This window comes from Lepeophtheirus salmonis, chromosome 14 (assembly GCF_016086655.4).
Source record: "Lepeophtheirus salmonis chromosome 14, UVic_Lsal_1.4, whole genome shotgun sequence".
Classification (NCBI taxonomy): Eukaryota; Metazoa; Arthropoda; class Copepoda; order Siphonostomatoida; family Caligidae; genus Lepeophtheirus; species Lepeophtheirus salmonis.
Genome location: NC_052144.2, coordinates 7,489,403 through 7,516,731, shown reverse-complemented (window position 1 = coordinate 7,516,731; position 27,329 = coordinate 7,489,403). Strand labels below are relative to the sequence as shown.

Below are 27,329 nucleotides of genomic sequence, written 5' to 3'. Positions count from 1 at the left end.
CATGAGAGAACACTATTTTCTTATTCATTGTACATACTTAAAATAGGAACTTTTCATTCATTTGAATTTCCACATATGAATTCACTGAAATATTTTATATACAAAGTGTGGGATCCAAAACTTGCAATCGCATGACTAAATTACGAAAAACGTGATTTTTATGCAATTAAAAAAAGACAATTCATAACCAATTTTTGATATTTTTAAATACTAATAGGTGCAGTATTAAGCTGTGAGCGTTTTTTCACTTTATTTTGACAATAAAATTAATATAATTAGGATTATCCGATTTAAATGGTTCCAAACGGTTTTCTAGGTAATCCTCAGTTTCTGGGCAATGGAATAAGTGCTCACATCCCGGTGCAACTTGACGATTTCTATTATTTTATCGACGTTTTCAATGGCCATATTACCAGAACGTAATCGTTGAAACCACCGCTTGGCTGTTGCATTCGATACTTTATTGGGTCCATAAACAGCACCATTTTTTAGACCCCTGTTCGTTTTTTTTACTTTGGTCGTAGTGATACTGAATAATGTATCGAATTTTCTCTTTTTTTCTTCGATTTTGGAACGTGTTAACACAAAACTTGTGTGACACCAAACACAAAACTGTAAATGAAGTTTTTTTAAAGTGTACGGTTAATCTATAAGCATAATTTTAGCCTATTTTTAATGCATTGTATTAATTGTGAAAGTTGACTCATTAAAAAAACCTAGCAAAAAACGCTCAGAACTTTTTACTTAGCCTAATCTATTTAGCCATATATAACATTCATTGTGTCTTCCTTCACAAGCAATAACAGCCTACACACTCTTGACGATGATGGTCGTATTCATGGCGTACCACGCTGTCATGAAAGCAGCTTGCAGGTAATACAAATTTTGATGAGAGGTGCGACAGGTATTTTTCTGCAAGACGTTTTAAATTGCAAAGTACGAGGGTTGAAAGTCAGGGCTAGAGGAACGCCACATGTAGGGTGGCCAGAAGTAAGCTAATTTGTTGCTGCACAAGTTTTGGTTCTTCTTAGTTGTACGGAGACTATAATTGACTTTTTGATGTTCCGGATGGAAATGCAAAGGGTCTTTGTAGCCTTTTCTGCACTAAGACAACTAAGGAAATCGCACACTTGTTGCCTTTTGTGTCATTGCTCCGACATTTTTATACTTGGAGACATGGGATTTAAAAAAAAAAACTTGTTTATTTTTGTTTTAGATGTCGCTTGGTCAGGTAATGAAAATTCGTAATTAAACGGGGATAAAATTGTAATTATATACAACTGCCAAGTTTTGCGTCCCTACTCTGCAATTGCCTGTCAACACTATCTAAGCAAACTATAATGTTTCTTCTTAAAATTGAGTCGCACAAAGAGAACAGGGAAAGTCACTTGAGAAGGAAAAGTAGGACTTTTATAAATTCAATTTATGAAAAAGTAAAACAAGTCAGAAATATATTCAAAAAGTTTTAAGAAAATCTTATTATTATCCCTGGAATTCCACGTCATATTTCAGTAATTCAATTTGTTAAGGCTTCGAATTTTTATTAAATCATATCAGGCTAAGAGCGCTCACTGCTAAAAACAAACATTTTAAAATACCAGTGCTTATATACAAATTCAAATCTAAACATATACTGAAAATGTGCATGACTTATAGTATACATAAGGGACCAATATCTAAAACAAACAGTGGTAAAAAAATTGTGGACAAAATCGTTGTGGGTAATATCATCGTGAAACAACATCATTGTAAGCAATATGATTGTGAGTAATTTTATTGCAAGACAATATTATTGTGTCCAATTTCGTTCTAATTTATATTATATTTGGACAATAAAACTATTGAATGATGAAGAACCATTGCAGTATAGAATGACTGGGCCCCGAGGCAAATTAAACTTCACCGCTGCTGCGTTTCTATGCACCAAGGAACCCTTCTAATATGTTATAATGACCAGTGTGTAGGTGAAGTGATTGACTACAAGGCAGTTTAAGCTCAACCCGCGACCCGTTTCTAACACCTACCATTCTAATATGCTATAATACACTCTAGCCCACAAGGTGTTTAGGTGAACTACTGGGCCCGCGGCAAGTTAAATTTAAATTATTTATTTCATTTATCAATGTTTTTATGTAGGACTACCAAAGAGTTTACATAGTTTTCTTTTGTTTTCATCAAAACGTTAAGTATGAAGGTCTCAAACGATTTTGGCCTTTGACAACCATAATAACCTTTAATCCATCTATTACATGTATTGGCGTTCACGGTTTCCGGTAAAATGATTGCAGTAAAATGTTGCAGACAAAATGATTGTGGTAATATGATTGCGTGGTAATATCATTGTGTACATTTTGATTGTGAGACAAAATGATTGTGATGCAAAATCATCGTTGAGCAAGACAATTGTGAGTAATATTATTGCAAGACAATATTATCATGTGCCATTCGATTTAAATTTATATTATATTCGGACAATAAAACATTTGAATGAACTGCTGGGCTTCAAGGCAGTTTCAATTCAACCGCTGTTGCTTTCCTGTGCTTGAGAACCCCATCGAATGCGCCATAATACACCTTGGTCGATGAGTTGGGCTCCAAGGCATGTTATTTTCCTTTGTCGCTACTTCCTTGAGCATCAATGACCCCTTGTAATACCCCATAATCCACTCAATCCCTCGGGTTATACTGGTGAACTGCTTAGCTCCAAGAGAGGATAAGTTCCACCACCCCTGCTTCACTGGACCCATCGAATGCCCCATGTATCCCAGGGCCCACGGGTTGTACAGGATTATGGGGTATTATACTTTATTAAAACAGATTTACCAACTTTCTCATTCAATTTAATTTCTTCTACTCTCAAATGATGATAATGATACGCAGAGCCACTTATCATAATGAAGAAATTTTATTCAAATTGTCATTTGTGAAATAACAGGAGATATATTTTTGGCAAGGTTACACATTATAATTGTCTATTTGATCGACTATTATAATAAATAAACATCAAAGTCTCACTACCTACTTAAAAATCCATTAGACAAACTTTGCAAAGTGATTAGAGCTGGAAATTTCTTTGTAAATATTTTTTTCATCGTATTTTTATAATTTAAAAAAATAAATAAATAATGCATTCTGAAGGAGCTCATTCTATCCCTCTATCTCACTTTCTTGGTTATTTCTCTTCCCTCTCATTTCAAACACACATTTAATTAGGAATGCACTCAATCAAATCATTTTTTTGTTTATTTTTATGGTTCTCTTTTAATTTTTTCATAGAAAAGTATATTTATGTCTCGACGTTACCTCTCTATCACAAAAAATTTTACACTGTATTTTCATATCAGCTGTTGATGTTTCCATTTCTTTCCACCTTATTTGTGTTTTGTATGTTGATTGATTACATTCGAATTAGTACTTGTTCAGATAATTCCCTGATACATTGCAGGGGCGTTCACAGGATTATATACCTATATGAATAATTTGAAAAATTAAATTTCAAATCAGTGTATTTTAAATGGAGTTATGGCTTACTCAAGTACAAAGGTCTTTTGAAGGGGCCAAACATTGAGACCCTTGTGACTCTACAGGTCTAAAATCTCACACAAGCTGTTTCTTTGATAGGATAGACATCCTGATTCATATGTATCAAAATGGGTGATGACCATGCCAAAATTACCGAAATGTGTGTACACTTAATATGGAATGTCCAAACAACAGAATTGGCTTACTGCTACCAAATAATTTTGAGCCTTTTTTGCACCTTGTTTCTTTTCAGAGGTTACAACGTGATGGTTGATTTAAAAGTGTAATCAAAAATCAACCCAGGGAATTTAGAATTAGCTAACATATGGTTGATCCTGTTGTGTTTTTCAAAGAAGAGGATATGTGGTCCAATCAGTGATGGTTTTTTTTTTTAAATTTTTGTTTCCTGTTGATTTTGGTTTAAAATTTGGCTTTAACTTTAAGTCAAATCAATTCATGCAATAATTTTAAACTGGTGAAATTTGTCCAATTCGAACTAATTAGAACCTCATTTATTCCTAAAAAAATTACATTTTTATTAGCTCAGCAAAATTGTAAATAACTAAGTACATAATCAACTAATCATCCACAAAATAAATAGGACATCTTACCAGTTAAATTTTACATCTTTTTGTTGCCAATAATTATCCATCTACAGTCTCACGGAGTACTAAAATACTGAAGCTCAGTGTATGGACAATGGGGGTACGTCACCTATCTGATATGATTTTCAAAACTGTGTAAAACAAAACTTTAAATGTGTACTATCATTATGAAACAAAAATAAAACTTTTCTGATTAATAAACTTGTTTTATAGCCTTTCGAAAAAGGTAGATAAGTTTTATATATGTACTGTTTTAAATGGGATGATATGTATGATGTAAGATAAATCTTACATCATACATATCATCATAAATCTTTTTCTCGTTAATGACATTATTTTTGTTCTAAAATCCCCCGAAAATGCTCGCTTTGATTAGTTAATGAAATATAAACCAAAGGAGTCTTTCACCAGAAAGTGAGAGATAACGAATTTATTGGTACTTAAGTGGATTAAGTACATAGCAATTCCATGGTCTACATAATAAACAAATGTCTACATATCAAAATGTAAGTGAAAAGTACAAATCATTTTTCGTAGAAATGGAACAGCAAAACTCTTTTATAGTTGGGAAAATGAGGACAATTTCTAAATCAAAAAGAAAATAGATTTGTGAGGACTTACAAAAAATAATCGAAAAAACTCCTACAAGATGATTTATTTTATTTTATAACAATTCTACTAAATGTAAGATAGAAAGAATATACCTGAATAAATTGTTATTTTCTTTCATGTCATCATCTAATTGGTCATTAAATTTTTGTTTACATTTATTTGAAAACCTTCTTCTACTCCAATAACGTCCTCAAAGAAAAGTAAATATGAAAAAAAACGTGACGTCATGATTTTTTTTTTTTGGAAGGCAAATGTTTTGGTGATGTTCACCTTAAAACCTGTGAATGTCACATAAAATACCACTTGATACACCAGAAAAAGGGCCAAATTGACCAACAGTCACAGCCTTGAAATTGGGCGACCAATTTCCATAAGGAAGGAGAGATTAATTGAAGCTACTGAAAAAATTATTTTTCTAAATTGAAAGCCTAAGTAAGTCGTGAATCAATGTGCAAAAATCATCCGAGATGACCTTAAGATGAAGTCATTTCATCCTCGGAATAATTTGTTTGTCAGTGAGGGAATCATGGAAAAGAGGTTGGTTACGATAACACTGTTTCTCAATTGGATAAAACTTCGTATATGGGATTCCATCATCTGAACGCCTGGAAGTATATTCACTATACTGCTCATTCTATAGAGTATATCTTGGTTAAAAATATACAATATATAGAGCTGTATAAAATATGACCTGCCGGGTTGTGACAATAAAATAAAGCAAAGATGAACGTGGTAATCCTTGCAATTTAAAGATTGCTTGGGAGGAGAGCAGGTTAACTGTTGTGATATTTCATTAGAGTAGCTGCAAACAGCTATGAGGAAAAAAAAATACTACACCGAATCTAGCAAGGAATCATTTTGATGTCGATCTTCATTCTACTACGAGTCCGATAAGGACTTAAACTCATAAACCTCTAACAAATCTTCTCTGTTACTCTCCGTCTTTCATGAGCATGATTACTTTATAATTAGATATGTTAAAATAATGATAACAGCTTTGAAAAATACATAAAAAACATCTCTTAGATTGTCACATGAGAAAATTCACGTTAGGTCATACTTTTTAGAACTGTACATTTTGGAATACGGTTAATATACTTTTCCCCTCCTAGTAGACTTACTATAAAGAGTTAAAAATAGAGTCGAGTCATGGTGTAAATTAGATTCATTTTAAGCTGTCATTTCATTCATGTGTGTGTGTGTGTTTTGGAACACACCTTCATAATAAATAGCCTATTCAAGTTGAGTTTATTTGCCTATAAATATCAAAGCCATCTATCCGTAGAAGGAAATCTCTTTACATAAATCACTTTCTCAAATGAACTAGAAAAGGTATAAAACATGCTAATATACATACATACCACATTTCCAGTCCAACATGCATATATATACACACGTAAAGGACACATAGATCTAATAAATTTTAATATCAATGAGCATCAGAGGACTTTCACTACATATAAGTACATAAATATTATGTTTAATGCTGTCCCTTTCCGACATCTTCTTCATACATCATTTCAAGTTGACACAAATTTACACGCATAGAAAATATTTAATGTGTTGAATCTTACAATATATATTTCACACATACATGATGGAGAGGAGAGAGTGTCTACTTGAGACGCCATGAACAAAAGTTACTTCCTTGGGTGTTTGCCCACCCCAACTTAAAAATGGATAATTGTTTTTCATTTGTATACAGTGGTTCTTACTTATAATCAGTCATAAAAATCCGGTGTGTTTTTTAGCCGGCCCTTTTTTTGGAATTGGTAGTCTGAAGAATACATTTTCTTTTCCTTAGCAATTGTCATTATTATTTAATTCCTGAATAGTGAACATCCTTTCCTAAATAGATTCAACTAGATTCAAAACCTGATTGAAGATTCGTGTGTGCTCATAAAAGACGGAGATTAACCCTGATGATTGATTCTTGAATTATAATTGTAAGTCCTTGTTTGACTCAGAGTAGAATTAGGGATCGACATCGGAGTAATTCTTGATAATGTCTTTGTTTATATCCTTTCTCTCTTGTCACAGGTGATTGTAGATGATCTAATGAAACGACATGAACATTATTCTTCCTCTCTTTTAAAACATACTTCAAATTGTCTGGGTCATTGTTGATTGTCGGTTTCTTTTGTTTTAACATACACTGGATTTTCAACATTACTTATGATACTACTTACAGAGTGGGGATGCAAAACTTGCAGTATCCTGGCAAAATAACTTTATTTTTATTGAATCACTCAAAACCAGTTTGTGATATGTTTAAAGACTATATTTTTTTATATCGTATGCCCTCCTTCCCTAATAAAAGCCTCAATACGCCGGCAAATACATTGGCATGAAGGCCGTGTCCATGAATTACCCACTTTATGGTGGCATCTCTGACCGAATCCAAATTTGGATGAGATGTGCGGCAAACTTTCTTCTCCAACTGATTTTGGGCCTTTTTTCTTGTTTCATTTTGAAAGAAAGGTTGTGCAATACATTAAATTTAACGATGGGATATATATACATGAAAACTGGTGCTGAAAATAGTCATCCGTCTTTGTGACTATTTTATGGAATCATTTTAAATGAGCATTGTAGCCTATGGGTTAAATATTTACGTAAGTATTCTTCCTTTTTAAACGTATAAAATATTTTACGAACGATTTTAGTTATCATAAATTTAACAAATTTTAAATGCAGATAAATGAAATCATTAAAAGTAAGAATATATTTCACTATTAATTAAATTTAAAGAAAATCGATGCCCTTAAATGACAAGGAAAGCAAAACTTATATTTTGAGTAATGTAATCAAATATAAAGTTAAGTTATATATAGTTCCAGAAGGGGTTCCTAGAGCTTTGATTCCTCTTATAGTTGTTATTGAATTAATTAGGAGGTTAATCCGTCCTTTAACTCTTAGACTTCAATTAATGCCTAATATAATTGCCAGAGACTTGTTACTAGTTTTATTAGAAAGAGGTGAGAAAATCAACGTACCTTTTAGAATCTTAATACAACAAAGCATTACCCAATTTATATACAGTTTTTCAAGTATAACATTTTTAAGATGAAAATATTCAGTTTTCTTATACATAGTTTGAAAGTACAGCAGCAATATGAGAATAACATCACATAAGAAAAATAGAATAACGACATAATACATAGCCCATGTGCTTCTGAGAAGTATCACAGGTACCACGGAGTACAGCGGTTTTTATAATTGTCTTTATCTTTGGATGGGGATTTAAGTCGTATTTCTTTTATGTTCATTCGGGTAACTTAAAATTAATATTAATATGTAAAGGTTGATGCAATTAGAATTGTTATATTTCTTTATATCCAATAATATATAAGGATACCTTAATTAAAGTTATCACTCATTATGAGTGCCAAATTTACATCAATTGTCATTTCATGATAATCCAAATTGAGGTTATTTTTCCTCACTATTTTCTAAATCCTTATTAACAGGAACATTCTATGTACGGTTGTACATTATTTAAAAAAAGGGCTTTTTTGGTTGTTATGTTTAATTAATTAGGTTGAAAAATATTTATGACACTGTTTATAATTAAATTAAGCTTTCCTTTTATATATATATACATATAGGTTCATACATATATTCAAAGAGCAATAACAATTAATATTTCTTCATCCACATTCTGCACACTTTTTTTTTAATAAAAAAAATAGGATAATAATAATATTTATTTCTATTACCAAAATCCTCTAGATATACGGTATACATATTATATTTATATTTAACTATTACCGGTTTAAAAATTTCATTAAATCATTATTTATTTTTTATTAACTCTAATTAAACATTACCTTCACTCATGAAAGAATAAAATAATAGAAAAGACAAAACAAAAATTCTAGTGAAAAAAAAAGGAGAACCTTCAGATAAAAAAAAAGGATCTTGATCATCTTCACTATCTCTTCCAAAAATCTAGGGATAGCTGATCCGGAAGACCTTGTGCCATATGCTATATAGAGCCCCTTTAAGATCATTGCTTCGACCTTAAATCCATCCTTGGCCCTTAGATTGGTAGCAACATCCCATCGGATTTTTCTGGCTGAATTCTGTACGCATCCCGGATCAATGCATTATTTAAGGTCCTTACGTGAGTAATGAATTCTCAATAGTAGAACAGTTGTCCTATGTTTTCCCTCTCATTTTTACAGAACGAGCACAGTCTTTCCCCTGGCGTTTTTTCACTTTATTCCCACATCGGGACGACGTTGCCATTCGGTTCCAAAAACACTTTACCTTTAGACTAATACAGGTGCTTCTCTTAAAGACATTGGGCCTATGTATGACCACTTCGTTGAGGGGAGCTCGAAGCTTTTAAAGCGTTTTTTACTAAAATATTTGTTTCGTTCCACGGACAAATCGGGAGTTTAACGCAATGGAGTTGCTGGTACATAAACTGTATGAAGGATTACTATTTTTACTGACATTATTCTTTATTGTAGTCACATTATGTTCTTCAAATAGGACATCCAAAGAACATATCCTGGAGTTAAAATTTATTGGATCATTTCGTCCTTGTAAAGGAAGTAATTCTTTTAGAGTGAAAGCCCATGAGCCCCAATAAATGTTCAGTATTTTTCACCTATTTAAAAAAGTTCGTTTTTCCCATGGATATTATATTTTCAAAGAGTTATCCCTTAATCCAATTGAATTCTTCTTTTATTCCGATTGGGCACACTTGTTACTTACTCTAATAGTTTTTAGCCATTTGAGATTCAATCTTTTCCATATCCATTCCATATTTGTGAGAACCAAAACCCATTTTGAATAGTTAACACTGATAGACATCATCAAAAACTCAGTACAAAAATATACCTACATAATGATTTTTCAATTTCACGCAAAATTTATATTTGTGTGAATTATGATTTTTCTTAAAATAGAGTTTAGATTAAATATGTATTCCTTGATGGATTATTGAGATTTTCTTTTAACAAAATATTATGATTATTATTCTTCCTTTGGAGCCCACGCAAATTGCACTTAAAGTATCAAAAAATCATCCTCACAATGAAAGAATGATAAATTGATTTTATTTGAAAGGAACCATATCGGGGGTGAATTAAATCTCATAAATCAAATATAAATTTTAAATTATATATAATATTCTTGGGTATCTCAACTCAAGCCAGAAATTGGAATATATAAACTGAAATTGAGGGGAATATGTTTTTGAAATATTTTGAAACATGTAGTGTAAATATAATAATAGGACTCTTTTTCTTTATTTTTTTCAAGATTGTTTTTATGTTAACGTACCATACATGCTTGTCCTAGTATGGATTTTTGAAATTTAATTTTCAAAAAAATAATTTTTTGTGAGCAGCTGTGGATTTTTTTTTTCTTCCAAAAAAAGGAATTTTTCATAAAAATTCCATAATAATTGATAATGGATTCACATCATTATGAGGATACTTCAACAATTGCCTTGTCTCATCACCAACACATCTTTAGAATTGTAGAGTCAGATACGACCTCGATATTAAAGAGTGTTGAGAAACTATTCTCGATATTTCCATCAGAACTTCACCAGTTACAAAGGAGCTCAAACACATTTGATCCATGCAATTAATTCATGCGCACGGTACATTGAATCTCAATCACTCCTGGATTGATCGACTCCCTCTCTGCCTTTAACCAATTTGTTCATTATAATTTATTTACTGAGCAATACCAAATCTGAGCTGATGTATAAGATCCGGGAGAAACTCTGGAATTCCGTCATCAAGACCTGGCCTCGTTTCTGAGGTAAAGTCGAGAGCCTTATTGATGTCATTGTTTTTTATTAAAATCGGATGATTCAGTTTGGGAGAAAATCCATTTTAAAAAAATCGCGTTGATTGTTCAATAGAGTTCGACCCCTATATATTCAGCCTCTATTTCATTCTGATATAATATTATATATATTAAAAGAAAAATGACTTATTCGGGAAATAGAAAAATACCTTCTTTATTCCTGGTATCTATAATTACATGTTCTATAATATGTGTTAAGGACTTTTGAAACAAAAAGAGTAGATAACTATTACTGTGTGTGTCATAATAAAAGATTTCAATATGTCAATTTCGTCCATGCAACCTCCCTAAAATAAGAAATATCTAGGTATACAAGAGTCGTCGAAAAAGTTTCCTAACTTGACGTGAAGATGGCAGCACTAGTATATAAAAGACATTCACATCTATCTATTATCTGTTGACCCTTACTCACACAAGTTTCAGCCATTTTGGACAAAAGGAGTTGTTATGTAATGTGAGTGTTTTAGTAATTTGGTAAAAACAGAATTCATTTTTACAAAACCACCCGCATTAACTGCACACTCTTCACGTTGATGTCGGAAAACTTTTCAGGCCATCCTCGTATTCTTACATGAAACACTAAGAAGGAATGGATGTACAACTATGAAAAACGAAACTTGTATCAAAGTTATTTTTGTATTTTCAGTTAAAGGAATATGCAAATTTAGTTGTTCTATGATGAAGAACGAATAAATGAATTTAATATTCTTAAAATATACTGAAATTTATTTATAGTCAAAGGAATTTATTTTTTTGTATTATTATACTTCTACTCCTTTCTTTTTCCCATCCTTCTTGGCTAAAATTACAAAGGCTTATATTTAGATATAGCTTCACAGCAATATATATATATATATATATTTAAAACAGAAAAATTGTGTTTCCTCTTTCTTTATTCAGTAGTATCTTTAATCTTTGATGTCTATTTTACTCAAGTTTATTTTCCTTCAATTTCCAAAAAGTATTTTGAATCTTAGTTTATTTAAATTGAGAGAGGATTGTATTAGGAAATGGACGTCATAGAAACATGTACTCAAACGCACACTCTCCATAATGGCTTCTCCTCCCACATTTTATAAAAGATAAATAACTATTAGTATTGAGCAGTAATATTAGTTTATGTATAATCTTTTAGTCATGATATGGGGAAACGGATATATGGGCCAAGAATTTGTCAAAAATTAACTCGTATTATCAAATATTATTTTTTTTTCTAATTTCTTTTATTCAATATCTTCTCATTTTGCTTCATTGACAGGCTCAACATGAAGTTTGAAGTTCAAGCAGCTGTTAATTATTAACTGGTCAGAAAGGTTGTCCCACTCCTTGGTGATGGTGGACTTCAGAGACTTTACGATGGGGTGTGAGGTCCTATTAGTTTAGAACTACAAAACGCTTCACAAAGGGTCTATTACTGGACTAGAAGTTATCGGCTGATACTTTTTTTTTTGGGATGGAGGGCCTCGTGTTTAGAATAAAAACAAAACTAAAATTACAATTTAAAAATAAAATTAAAAAAAAAAACCTATAGCTTTTCACAAAATAATTTGAAAAATAAAATTTTTTGGAATTTTTTTTCAATAATCCATACCTTTTACCAAAAAAAAATAAAATCCATATTTATTTAGAAATATTACATTTTTTGGGAAAAAATTCCAAAATCCACAGATATAAAAACAAAAAAAAAACGAAAAATTATTTTCCTGTAGAAAGCAAAAATTCCTTATATATATTTTTTTTTGGGTGGGGGGCTACAGCCACTTGAAACAACTATGTAAGCTGCTTTCCTCCCGAACATACATTAAATTGTCTGTTTTCCCATTTTTTGGTTTCTTTATTCTTTACACACCAGCACTGTATAGAATTTGCAACAATTTTGATAAACTTTTTTCCATATTCGCTTGTTATTCACACAAAAGTTGTAAAAAATATTTTGAGAAATGGTGTCAAGTCCAATTTAAGTCTTTTCATTCAAGATACAGGTCAAGTATTAACCCTTAATCCCAAATAAAGAGACAAAAAAGTCGTTCAGGACTCAGAATATAATTGGTCCATTAATAGTTAAGAGAATATTCTTAGGGTACGGCGGGTCCAGGGAGGACGCCAATGATCATAATCCTCAGAACGTCATGCGGAAGTCTCTTTCAAACGCTAAACAAAAATGGTTTCCCTAGAGGATGGCAACCTGGAGCTTCTTCACTAAAAAATAGAATCCAGAAAAGGATAGACCGAGTTGTTCTCTTTTTAAGGAAGGAAAAGAAACGATTCAGCACCTCTTCTACGCTTGCTCAAGGATTCTCGATAGAAGAACAATGAAGAAGAATACTGGGTGGATGTGAGCAAGGTAGACTGGATGCTTACTACCTCAAGTAACATACAGCGCATTTTAAAATAGACTTTTTAATTAAATTTCTCTTGAACATAGTTTATGCTGTTCGATGTAAAGGCGGAGACCTTCCTATAGGCTTCCAAACTTTTATTCAACGGAGTATTACTATAATGAGGAGGTTTGACAACAAAAGATTAAGGCATTGTTAATGTTGTTATTAGACTTATTTTTTTCTTTTAATAACACCGAAGGTATAGACAGATATCAATAATAACCATTTAATACTTATATATATATATAAGTATTAAGCCTTTAACATCAATTTAGAAAAAAGTTCAAGTCCTTTTTTAATTTGATCACAAAAGTCTCGAATCTTCTTCAAAATCCAGACACGAGTCCAAGTACTCTCCTCCTGTTACAAGCACCAAAGGGGATTTAAATACAAACAATCATGTAAAAGCCTGTAGCTCAACTGATGGGTCTTCACTTTGATCGTCAAATTTTGTTAACTTTTAAATAATTTTCTATCTTCAAATTTTCCAAATAGAATATCGCTATATAATTATAAAGGGTTGCTTTGTTATCATGCATTCATTTTGACTCGTTATTTGATCAGTGACTCGTGTGCTTTCACTTATCCTTTTATATTTTCCCCTCCAAATCTAGTTATGTGACTCGGAATCAGATACTTTCTATTAAAGGTCAGTAATTGTCTATTGTATAAATATTTCCCATACAGTTTTCAAATTATATCACAAAAAAGAAAAAAAGAGATCATAAGATACTAACGGACAATTTGTTACTTTTTGAAAAACAATTATAGAATCTTTTCTCCTCTCTTTAATGTAGATGGCGCCATTATAATTTTGCCTTCTTTTTTTATGACAAAGATATTCCCTTAGTTTTTTTTAAAATGTTCCTCTTAATTGGTCAGATGGAGTTGAACAGATTAAGTATAAGTAAACATTATAGTACTCCATCTGACCCAGGAATCTTCTTTGAAGTCCGTATACATATGTACATGAAGTATATTTTTTTCTAGGAACGGCCGGGTGCGCGAATCTACGCACATTGGGCTCATGAAAATAACTTCTCTTGAGCGCATTGTCCATTTGGCTACGTCGATGTATTTCCTTTAGTTTTGCTATTTACTTATGGTAGTATCAAACATTGCTTGGAATGTTTAGGGCCGTAAAACAGAAATAATATACTGTCATAGTATTGAATATCACTCATTGACAATCGGGGAATTTTGTGTTGCCGAAAGACAATTTGCTGAATTTATATTCTTCCAAAGAATCATTTGGGACATTTGGGCGGAAAATGATATTTAATTTATTGATATATAGTTACGAATTTAATTTAACATGATAGTATGACAATGAGGTATAAATGAATAAGTGTTTTTAGCAAAAAAATGTTTTTATCTTTATTTTATTCATGAATGATCATTTTATCAACACAACATAGGAGTATGTGGTTCAAATGTTTCAAGCACCAGTACCGATTTAAGCTCTGTATCTTAATAAGTGTTGGAGTGTGATAATATAAGAAAGTATCGGGAGAATAATTGTTCTTACTGAAACGTCCGTTAATTAACAGAGGACGTAAGAGTTACCATATACATAGACGCCACACAGCTAGCAAGACGAGATTTAATGTAAACACGGACAGATAAATGTAAGGACAGCTGCATACCTACATAAAACTCTAAACATATATACACAGGTCAGTATTGATATATTAACGATAATACAAAGACATATGTTGCACAGTTACAGTCGATTATGAATTTTTGACCTTTGACCTCGACCACTCAAAATTATTTAATCTTTGAACCAAGTTACATAAATATCGATCGGTAACTTTTGCAGTAATCCTGGTGACCAACAAACAAAGGCAAAAACATGACCTCCGTTCAATTTCGTTGGCAGAGGTAATAACAGATTGACGTGATGAGCCAGGGAGTACTTAGCCTATAGAGCGCTCTTTGTCTGAGCTTTAGCTATACATGCTTGTTGATCAATATATTTAATATAATGTACTTCCTTTCTTCACGCTCGATTTACAAAATGAGTCTTCAACTCATATTTTTTTCTTAGAGATAAAGTTTCTATAGGGCCCTAAAATACACTAAAAAATAACTTTACGGAAAGGAAATATGGAAATACACAAAGATACAGACAAACCTTGCTTTATTAATAAAGAATAACTCACACATCAATGATGTTTTTTATTTTATACTTTAAAATCATACAACTTTGTTTCAGATGATTTTGTAGCTATTTAAGTATATACTTAGTAGTATTCATGTTACATGTCAAAAGAGTCCATATAATTAAATATATTTTCAACACATGACTACAATGTATTCATATGAATAATTTAGTATTTGAACATTAACTTTTTTTTGCAATTTTTTTTTCTTGCTCACTATGCCGTCTGATTTGGGATTCATGAATTTTTAACAATCACCTTCACGAACTTTTAAAAAGAGTTGAATGTTTTTGAAGGAAAATCTATCTACACGCTAAGAGTTAACTTTAAATATAAAAGCATTTAATATAAAAGTCCTTCCTCTACTTTTGAATAAACGTTCAGATGGGTGTTTATGAATATATTTAAGCTGTAATTGGAATTATGTATAATGTTTGATTAAAGCTGAATAAATGATATATCATTCTAATTTATCCTTTAGAGATACAACAAATTGCACTTTAAATAAAAAAAAAAGATATATTATTTATAAAATAAAGTAAAAATAGAAGGCTTTAAACTACCAGGTGGTCCATTGAAATCTGAAGACTTACTAATTTAATAATTAATGATTGAAATTAATTCGTATTTCGATATTTTTATATCTAAATAATTACTTACAAAACAAGACAAACCTGAGCTCTCTAACTTAAGTACAAGTCAAGAAAATGACACTTCAACGTGATTAACTAAAATGTTAGTTAAGGAAGTATAACATCTCCATATAGTCACAAACCTAATTTAAAAGTCTCCAATTTATCACTTAACATATCTCTCAATGACTGCAAGGGATTGCTCAATGCTGCCAAAAAACTTTATAAAAAGTTTTTTAATAATTGCAAGCATTATTAATAAAATCTTGGTCAAATTCATATTTCTTAAAAAAAAATTACCATGCTGAATTTTTCAAGTATGCCACATCTGTTCTTTCCAATGCTATCAAATCAAATTTTTACAGCCATGAGACTGTTAAAATGTGATGATTCATACGGCAAGTTTTGTTTAAATAACAAAATGCTTATGACTCAATATCTGGAGAATACAATCATATGTTGTATATGCCCCAATTTCCGTACCAGTTCTGGTACAATATAAGAATTTCGGTAATTTTTGTTCTATTTTTAAATGTTCCTTTATTGGTTAGATAGAATTGCACTGATTGAGTATAAGTCAACATTTAGTTATTACAATTACTCGATAAGACGACCTAGGATTGTCTTTCAAGTCCATATAAATAGTCTATATTTCCTTGTCTAGGAACGACCGAGACGCAAACCTACGCACATTGAGTACAAGTTAATAATTTATCCCGAAGCTACACCGCTCCATGCTTTTTAGAATAAGAGTGTGATACAAAAATGTCGTTAAGGGCAATTAACATGCACTTAGAGTAGTAATTCCAAACATTTTGAGCGCTGGACGATGCTCTGAGGAGCATCAGGTGCGAATTACTGACTTATAAGGACTTTTTCAAAGGGTTTTCTTTCAGAGTAAGGGCTATCTCACTGAAATTGGATGACTTTTTGAAATATCTTTTTCGAGAGGGGTTTGATATGTGAGAATTAAGTTGGGAAACCCGACAATTTGAAGTATGTTTGACAGTATATCAGCTGAGATATCATGGCCTATAATTGATTTGTTACAATCGACACCTTTTTTTATTCCTTATTTAGTTTGACCATAGTGAGGAATACCTTTGATGTCGATTTTCAATTCTCCTGCGAATCCAACATGGACTGACACCTACATCTTCCGAGCAAACCCTCATGTTTCCTCTTTGTCTTTCATGAGCAAACAAACTAGTCATTCCTTTAAACTTAGATGTTCCCTTCTCAAAAAAAATATATAATGATAACAGCCTTAGAAAATCTTAAACCTTGTTCAGATTGACAATAAGAAAAAACTGCTTTCCACATTGTGGGACATATTTTGAACATCTTTGGATATTACCGTAAGTATAAAAAGTAGTGAGCAAGTCTAATTTTTACATATTCTTTAGAATAGTAACTTTAGTACTGGTCAAATCCATTATACGATGTGTGTTCAAACAGTAAGGCGAACATTTCAAATTTCATGGGCTACGTAAATTTGATATTTTTTACGCTTTTTTTTATGTTAGTACATTAGAAAAAAAACCATATATTTATTCTTTAAAGGTATATAATATGTTTAGTTTGAAGTTGAGTGGTCCAAAACACTTGAAATGTTGTCAATGACGCACGGTGAAACTATTATACTTTTATCCATTTATCGAAAGTAATCTTACTTTTTAAGGCCTAGGTTAAAAAGTAGATAATTTTTACTTTCCTCTAAGTCTAATTGAAAATGAGATGAATATTTAATTCATCATAATAGTAATAATATTAAAATCCATCAACACATTTATTTAATCTAAATAAATAACTAATACAATCTTCATTAATCAATGTACCAACAATGAAGACGATGAAAAAAGAGATGGAATATAATCAATATCTTTCAATACATAAATAAATAAACAACAAAACTTATTTGAAAGATTAATCGATCAAAAACATATATCAAAAGAAGAACATTATCAATAAATAAATAAATACATGAATATAAGTACTTACATGTACAAAACCCTTCCATTCCATGGATTTATTATTGTACATAAACAAGGGCGTCCGCAGGATTATATATATATTTTTTTTTGGGAGGGGGAAGGAGGGGCTTTATATTTCTAATTTCTACGATTTTTCAGAAAATAATTAAAAATTAAATTTTTCTGCAGAAAAAAATTTGACAAATTAAATTAAAATCCAAAGCTGTTGTAAAAAAATTTCAAAAATCTATAGCTATAATCAAGAAATTAAATTTAAAAAAAAACAAAAAAATCCAGAACTGTTTACCAAAATAAATTTTTCTGGAAATTTTTGCTAAAATAACATTTAAAATATAAAATTTTTAAATTTTTTTAGAAAAAATTTCTAATTTCCAATTTTTTAGAAAGAAATTTCAGATTTTCCCAAAATCCATAGCTATTCAGAGACAATTAAATTAAAAAAAAATCCAAAAATTAAATATTAAATTTTCTAGTGACAATCAAACATTTCTAAATTGGGGGGAGGGGACCATCTCCTTACGGACGCCCCTGATAAAGTACTTTACCCTCCGTTAGTGAATCTCTTTTTAATGTAGGCAGTGAACTGGCGTACAAAGTCACGGATATTATTGCATGATGCACACACAACCTGAAATTTCTGCTTTGGGGGCATTCCAAGTCAAGTATTCAGACTTTTTAGAAATTTTTGACATGGCCCTAACCGGTTTTGATAAAGTTTGGTTAGGAGGTATATCCTATCAAAGAAACAACATTTGTAAAATTTTAGACTTGTGAAGGCGTGAGAGCCATTTTGTTCATTCAATGTTTGGCCCCTTCGAAAGACGTTCGAACTTGAGAAAGCCATTGATCTATTTAGAATAAGCTGAATTCATTTTTTTCTCGATTAAACAACTTTTAGGAGTACGAGCTTCTATTCATATTTTATACAAAGTAGCATGTGTGCAAAAAATATTATGAAAATATTACTGCAAAATATAAAAAATGGCACCCCGTCCATGCTTCAAAACTGATTTCACCATTTTTTAGTAAGAAGTTTAACCAACTCTTATTATGTATGTGTACAAAAAATTAGGGGAGTGGTATCTCAACGGGATCACCTTTATTTAGGCCTACAATTGGAAAAGTTCATAATCACTATGATTGTAAATTCCGACTTATTTAATAAAAAAAAAAATATAAATATCTTAATTTTTAAGATAAATTTTGTAATACATATAAGTCTACTACACATTTCCAACTTATATTATTGTAACATTTACAGGTATTTTAGTGGTTTTTCCTTGTTCTATCTTGTTTGACCATAATTTGGTCGGATATATAGCATGAGTTGAAAAGAATAGAGTTATATGTTTTTCTAAATTTGCTTCTCGCCGACCTTTAGAATGTATTCTTGCTGGTGCAAGTGTATTACACAGTGTATGTGATTGTACTTTTTTAACCAAAATGTATAGCTTATGACCATGGGATCGAGAATGCCAGAGATAACGCAACATCCCTCCTACCGTCACATTATAGCGTCTTTAGTTTGTAATCCTGCATTATCCTGTTGTTTCTTTCGTAAATATGAAATAACTGACTTGCTCAAAGATATATTGCTTGATCCCTTTGAGGAAAATAATGTTCATGAAGTACAATTTAAGCAGTGGATATCAACCAATAGGTTCGCATTTACTAGTATAGTACTTACAATCCAAAATTTTATGGAAATATTTTATGACAAAGCAGAAAAGCTTGCAAAACACTACTTCATTGCTAAGACACGAAGTAATTTTTTTATGACATTCTCTATTTTTAGGCTAATCCCAATTTAAACAATATTCCCATCCCTAAATATAAAGTTCAAATAACGACAGTTATATAAAATAGACGTAATACTAATAAAAATATGATTCATAAGTGATATTAATAAATAAATATTATAGTACAAATTATTGATTGGTAATTAGAATGACTTGTATCTTTATTAATTAAGCTGATTTAAGAGAAAAAAAATGTTGCTTTTACAGGCTACAACTTGTCCACAACATATTTTAATGATCCAAAGACAAAATATAGAAATTTCATATATTTATGAATAAAACAAAATCAGTTCTTTTAATATTACAAAATAGCAAAATACAACTTTTCATTACAATTAGTAAAGTTTTTCTTTTAGGACTAACACAATAATGAAAAAAAAAAGACAAAATTAATTAATAAACTGCTCAAATCTTTTTTTAATGCAAACAACATTTCTCACAAATCTAAAAGCCTCAAAACCAAATTAATTATATTTAGTTAATTTATTATAATTTTAGCAACATTGATCATTCATTGAGAAGATGATTCATTTAATTAAGGATATCTTAGCTATTTTAAGTGAACTTATTTTTTATAGAGTTAATATAATTAAATTTTGTGTTGCATCAACACAAAAATAACCTTGAATAAATATTAAAAAAAGGAAAAATATTTCCAATTACTTATTTACATCAGAAATATATAGAGCAGAGTACAAAATACTTGCCACAGGACTTTTACTTGAGTCCTTATTTTGCAGACTCACAACTCGTCATGATCAAACAATCAAAGTCTTGAAAGCTCAAACTTGCCACTCGATTTGAACTTGAGTACATATTTCGAGTACTCATGACTCGATTTGATTAAACAATCAAATAGGTGAAAGGTATGTCTTGGGATTTGACTTAGAATCGAAGGTCAGTCATTTTTTTTCAATGTATATAAGGCACCCTTAAAAGACTCTTCCTTTCTGAGGACTCAAACTGGATTCGATGAAAATATTCAAAGACTAGAGATTGAAATTCTTTCTTTTCCCCACTTGAAACATATGGCTAAATATTTTATAAATACATTCAGGGGCGTCTGCAGGAGGTGGACTGGATGGACTGTAGCCTCAAAAAATTTAATATTTTAGATTATATATTTTTTCAAATAATTTAATTTTTTGATTTTTTTCAAAAAAAAAATCAAAACCCCTCCTTCCCCCTCAAAAAAAAAAAAAAAAAATCTCTGGGTGCCCTGACATTTCCGTCAATTGTGGGCTTTACTTTTAATTTTCTGAGATTATATAAATACCCAAGAATGCTAACTTCATGTGATTTATGTTACTTAATTTGACCTCAATAGGGCCTTTCAAATAGAAACAACCTTAGTATTCGTCTGTAATTATTACAAGGAATTCCAAATGATTCATCAGCACCATTTGTTGATGGAACTAAGTGATAATTAGTTGAAAAATACAAATGCAATCCGGACTCCATTTTGAGAAAAGTTACTATAGCTTCAATAAAAAATTTCCCTAACCCATATAATAACATTGTTTAGTTTCTTTAAGCTAATTTAACATTATTTGTGACCATTTTTAAGTGTCTGAATGGTCCTCCTTATTATAATTGATTGAAGAATAAAATGTATTACACACTAAATTTTGGGGAAAATAATTCAATCTTGTTTTAGTGTTGACAAGCTACATTTGACTCAAACAAAAAATAATTTGCTATTATTTGTGATTATCATACATCGAAATAATATTATTCATAACATTACCTTAACTCTTAATATAAAGGGTAAAATCCAACATTGTCGTCATTATAAGTGAAATTTTTGTTATTTTAGAGAAAATATCTCCTTTTTCCCTAAAATCCAGAAATATGTTATTAAAGATGTCCCCATATATTTTTCCATTCCGTAGGCATGTGATTTTTACCTTATTTAGAGGTAGACAAGCAAAATATGACGGACATGTGCTTCGCACCACTGACAGATCACTCAAATATGTGAACTAAATGCCCGAGCCCGCTGTTCCTCTCATACTGAGGAGGATTATTATTGTAACGATGAGTACTCCTGCTTGTAATTACAGTCATTTAGAAAAAGTTTAAGACCTAATTCAATAATAATCGTTTTTCGACGTGTTATTAAAGGTTGTGCTCACATATTATCTGCAATTGATATTCTTAAAAAAATGGGCCAAAAAGCTACTTTTCTAATGTTCAAAGGGCTAAAATAATGACGTTACACAAAGAAAGCTATTTTGAGCGCCAAAACCACTAAAGATGTGCACACTGTCATCATATTTTTAAATTTACAAAATTTGGGATGGAGTTTAATTTGATTCACAAACTAAGTAAAGGGCATTATTTCACGCCGTTTGAAGCGAAGAATTTCACTGAAAAATAAATTTCTAAAATACCTTTATTTTCTACAAAAAATAAGACAATTTCTCAGGTGGTCTTAAACTTTTGCAAATGACTGTATATATACAGCTGATGCAACTCTGTTCTAACCCTTTTTGGGACTTTCAATGTCCCATTAGACACTCTTGGATGCCGCAGAAACTGCAACATGATTTCAAACGTAATAATAACGTGTTGTATCTATGAGCATAGATAAAAAAAATATGAACTTCCGGTCTGTTAAAAACACACTTTCAGATCCCAACTATAAAAAAAAGACCACAATCTTCTATTTTCATGTTTCTTAAACCTATATCTATCGAAAAAAGACCTCATTGGACTCACTTAAGTTACTTTTCTATAAAATATAAAGAAATCAACGCAGATTTTCTTTTCTTGACTGAATAGTATGTGTAATGAATTACTCCTGCCTTTTTGATGAATCAGAGCATTTCTGAATGATGGAATGCTTTTTTTTCATACTTTTATGATGATGTTATTTAATTCAAGTCATCCCATCCCTTCTCCACCTTCTTAAGAAAAAAAATACAAAACAACGTAACGAAAATGAAAAAAATAAAAAGTTTTTATAATATTATAGAAGATTGAGGAGGTGAAATTATATTCAAGAAAAATAATTATATAATTTTATTCATATGAAGGTCATATAACATCCATCCCGTGTAAATTGTACCTACAATGTACATTAGGGTGATCTAAAAAAAAGATTTTTTTTCAAATCCCCATTTCGTTCTCTTTATAATCTAAATGGCCTCTGCAAAATATTTTTGATTTTAATTAATATTTAATGATGTCCCACGCTTCTGAATGTTCTACCTTATATTGAAGAATTAATAAAAAAAAGCAAGATTACGATTCTCGACGAACAGTTATAACAATATAGAATATTACTACAGGGCTATCTACAGGGGGTGGGCTGGAGGACTACAGCCCCTCCCCCAACTATGGAAATTTTAGTTTCAAATAGAAAATATAATCTTTGAAATTAAAATTTAATTTTTCAAAAAAAAATAATTTTCTACAAATAGATTTGGATTTTTGTTATTTTTTCCAAAAATTGAATATATGAAATTTAATTTTGAATTGTTTCTCCGAAAAAATGATTTTTTTGTGAACAACTGTCCATTTTTGAAATTTTTTGAGAATAGTAAGGTTATTTGATATGTGTGTCCATAAAATTTAATATTTCAAATATTGGTCCAAAAAATTAAATTTTTCGTGAACAGCTGTGAATTTTTGAAATTCTATTCCAAAAGATATAATTTGTTGAGAATAGATAAAGATTTACGAAATAAAATAAAAAATTCATTTGAAGTTTTTTTTAACAAATTTAATATTTGAATTTTTATTCTATAAAATTAAATTTAATGTGAACAAGTGTGGATTTTTGAAATATTTTTCCAAAAATTTAATATTTTTAATTTCAGTCCAAAAAATTAAATTTTCTTTGAACAGCTCAGAATTTTTGAAACTATATTACAAAAAATTTAATTTTTTAGAATAAACATAGTTTTTTCAATTTTTGTTTAAAATAAATTTAACAAATTAATTTTTTTTTTCTAAAAATAAATGAAAAATCCAATTCTTCCTCAAAAAAATAAATAAATAATCTTGTGTACTACCATGAACTCTCAATGAAATTTTCAGTGTTATTTTTCATTTTTCATGAACACACTCACACGTAGTTAATCATTCTTTGTTATTCTCAACTTATTATGAAAGAATATTAATAAACGCTGTAGGAAATTCTTCTATAAACCAAATCTTTCTCTCTAGTTACTTTAGCAATAAATTTACATAGCCAACAAGGCACAATTTTTTTTAATGTCTCTCAAATTTTATAATTTTTAACAGAATAATATAGTTCAACAAATGGAAAATGAATGAAAATAAAAACTACACTTCTTTAAGTGTCCACAAATAGAGCCACCCTAAAATAAATGGATGTGTGGAAGCTTTTTGTTCAATTTTATAATTTCTTTTACTCAATTCAATATTGAATATATTTATTTTGCTGTCTACTTATAGGGGAGTGCGGAAGATGGATGGATGAAAGGGCTGATTTAAAAGGATTTTGAGTGTTTTTTAAATCATTGAACTTGCTCTGATGGTAAATATATCAGTTTTTAATTTCATTCTTAATAATTTACCTATATGGTGTTTGAGCACAAAGACATTTTGAACAAAAATTAAATATTTTACCATACACTCATACAGTGTGTCTAAGACAATCGTACAGCACCAATTAGAGCTCAATTGTTTCATTCAATCAATGTTGAGTTATAACAAAGGAATTATTGTCAAATTTATGATCTTTCATATGCTGTATAATTTGTTGAAATAAGTTAACAAACGACGACAAAAGAAGGTAAAAAGTCAAAAGATATTCTTTGCGCCCATAACTCTCTTAAAGAAGGTTGTAGACATTCAGGAGTGTCTGCAGGGCAAGGCTGGAAGGGTTGTACTCCCCCCATCCCCAAAAAAAAGAAGCAATTTTTGATTTATACTAGAAAATTTAGTGCTTGAAATATTTTTCGAAAAAATTTCATTTTTTTCTGAACAACTCTGAATTTTTGAAATTTATTTACAAAATTTATTTTTTGTTAATAACTGTAGATTCTTGAGATTTTTTCCAAAAATATAATTTTACAAATTTATTTCCAAAAAATGGTAATTTTTGGATTTTACAATTAAAAATAAATCCAATAACTAAGCCCTCCAAAAAAAAGAAGTTCTGAATTACTATCCTGAGCTTGTCCATAAGTTGAGGAGGCTACAAGAAGATTGTCATTGAAGACGTCGTGACCGGTGTTGACTTTGTAATTGGTCTTAAGGAGTACCAGGAGGTGATGAGTGAGATTGTGAAACCTTGGATGGATGCTAACTACATCAAAGGGAAATACTGTTCACAACAAAAATCAGTATAAACCCATTTGGCCATATCAAATCAAGCTTGGTTCAAGAAGAAATCACCGATTTTTGCCCTACAAACTTGTGGCCCCCTCATCACCGGATTGCATGCCACTGGACTATGAAATATGGGGCTTCGTGGAAAGCTATGCCTAAAAGTCCCTGGAATGACGTCACTCAATCTATTAGCCGGTTTATAGCTATTTTCCTCCTATCCTTTTGACATATATATATTATTAACAATTGTACTTGTTAATGTCTGATAAGTAACTCCATTCAATGTTTTAACAAATCGAATTAAAATATATAAATAATTAATGTCGTTTTATTACTAGGTGGTCCATAGAAATCTAAACGCTTACTAATTCGATAATTAATAAAGGTTGAATGATTGAAATTAATTCATATTTCGATTTATTAAAGTATAAACAATTAGTTACACACCAATACAAACTGGAGCTCTTTAGCTGATACACAAGTAAAGAAAATGACACTTGAAATGGATCGACGAATATCCATTCGCGCACTCCAACCAGTTGGGCGTCTCTCGAACCATCTTCTACGCCCTCAACAAGCCTGAAACGTTGGAGAGGAAGATTGACTCTGTTAAAAAGGACAAACTTGGTTCGGAGGAGTTTCATACCAGACTCTCTAGAGAGCTATCAAAAATGTGGATAGAAACAGCCTTGTGAGAGTGGAGAGGCCACTTTTGACGCCAGCAATGAAATAAACCCATATCCTCCCTTGCAAGACGCTATTGAATGACTTTTTTTTTTACAATTTTGGCCCCCTACTGCCCTGAGTGCATATCTAGGGGAAGGCCTGCAATCTCCGTCAGCCGAACACCAGGTCCTCAATTCCGTAGCTAGTCATTAATGGGACGCTATTTCAGAGGTTTACATCTGCAGTGGGTGCCAGGCTGCACTGGAAGCCATCATTGCATCTAACGGTGGCCACATTAATGATTAAGAGAGCTCCTATACATATATATTTATATTCTAAATTTTGTTGAAATTATATGGATAATTAATAAATTCTTTCTTGTTGAAGTTTAAAATTCAAAGTGTTCAGATTTTAATAGACCACACTGTTTTCCATTACTAAAGGGGTCAAATGGGACGAGTCATAAAGATTTGGATCCGTTTATTCTAGTCCCCACCGGAATGTTAATTCCTTGAAGACCTCTGCTAAGAAGGAGTGGACTGATATCTCCAATGACTACTTCATCAAGGTGCAAGTCCCTGAAGCACAGACTGGAGTGCATAGTGTCAGCGGAAGTGGTACTTTTTAAGAAATGATTGTTGATATTATAATGAATAATAAGATAAAAAATACTCCTGACTCTTTGTACATATTGTGTTTGATGAAATTGATGTAAATCTTACTATCAAAAACACACATAACGCCTTGCATATCATATTTGATAGATGAGGTTTAAAATCCTCTATTTGACCAGTTTGACAATTTTTGTAAATATATAATCAATAGATGATTAAACAGGAAAAACTTTTTTTTTTACATCTTTTTTAATGTAAGATAATTAAATAAAGACTAACAATCTAATCCAACACTAACTTATACTAATATTCCTTATTTCTTTTAGTTTTGTGTTGACAGTCCATATATATGTCGTGAATTTCAAAAGAGTTCTAATAAAATATTGAAAATATAAATATGCATTTTCTTTGTTAAAGGGAAAGTTTTTATTTTTTGATTATCCAATATTAAATATTGAAAACGAAAAAGAGGCAAAATTGACCATATTGATCAATAATTTCAATAGTCAATTTAAATATCAACAAAAAACTAACGAATTCAATCTTTGATCTATTTTAAATAATGATCATAGTTGTATAACAACAATTTGATACTCGTTATTTTCTGTGTGTTTTATATATGTGAACTATATACATATGGATAGTAAAATACCATTTTAAAATAGCTATAAATGCTAGTGTTGAGACACGACGGTCCCTTACCGAATTTTTTTTTTTCGGTTCGGTCTTAGGGTGATTTTCTCTAGAAGATTTTGGACCAATTTTTCGGTTCAGACCGCAGTCTCAGACCATGGTCCGATTTTTTTAGACTTACATTGTAGACCAATCGGTCTCATTAATTATGAGAGACCATTTTTTTTTCTAGATCCCCTGTAATTCCCTTTTTTCAAAGAAATCTCAAAAGTACACGATAAGATCGAGAACAAATACTCTATACATATAATTAAATTAATCAAATTTATCTCAGTTTAAACTTCGTATGACATCATTGTACTTGAAAAAACATATGATGTCATGTTAATCTATAAAACTGCTATAGACCGAACTAGTTTTTTAATATGAGACCAGTTTAGAGATAGCTTTTTTGTTTGACTGAACTAATTCGTTCCAACAAAAAATATAACGGTCTTAGACCGGCTGAGGAATTTCAGATCAAAACAAAACTCTAACAAACACCTATATAAATGTGAACTTGGATATGAC

The 27,329-nt window shown here is 30.7% G+C and overlaps 1 protein-coding gene across 1 annotated transcript in view; it reads right to left on the bottom strand.

The window, feature by feature from the left end:
- The window catches only part of LOC121129144 (limbic system-associated membrane protein), a 359,843-nt gene that overhangs the window by 12,633 nt on the left and 319,881 nt on the right, over positions 1–27,329 (bottom strand). The window lies entirely within an intron of this gene.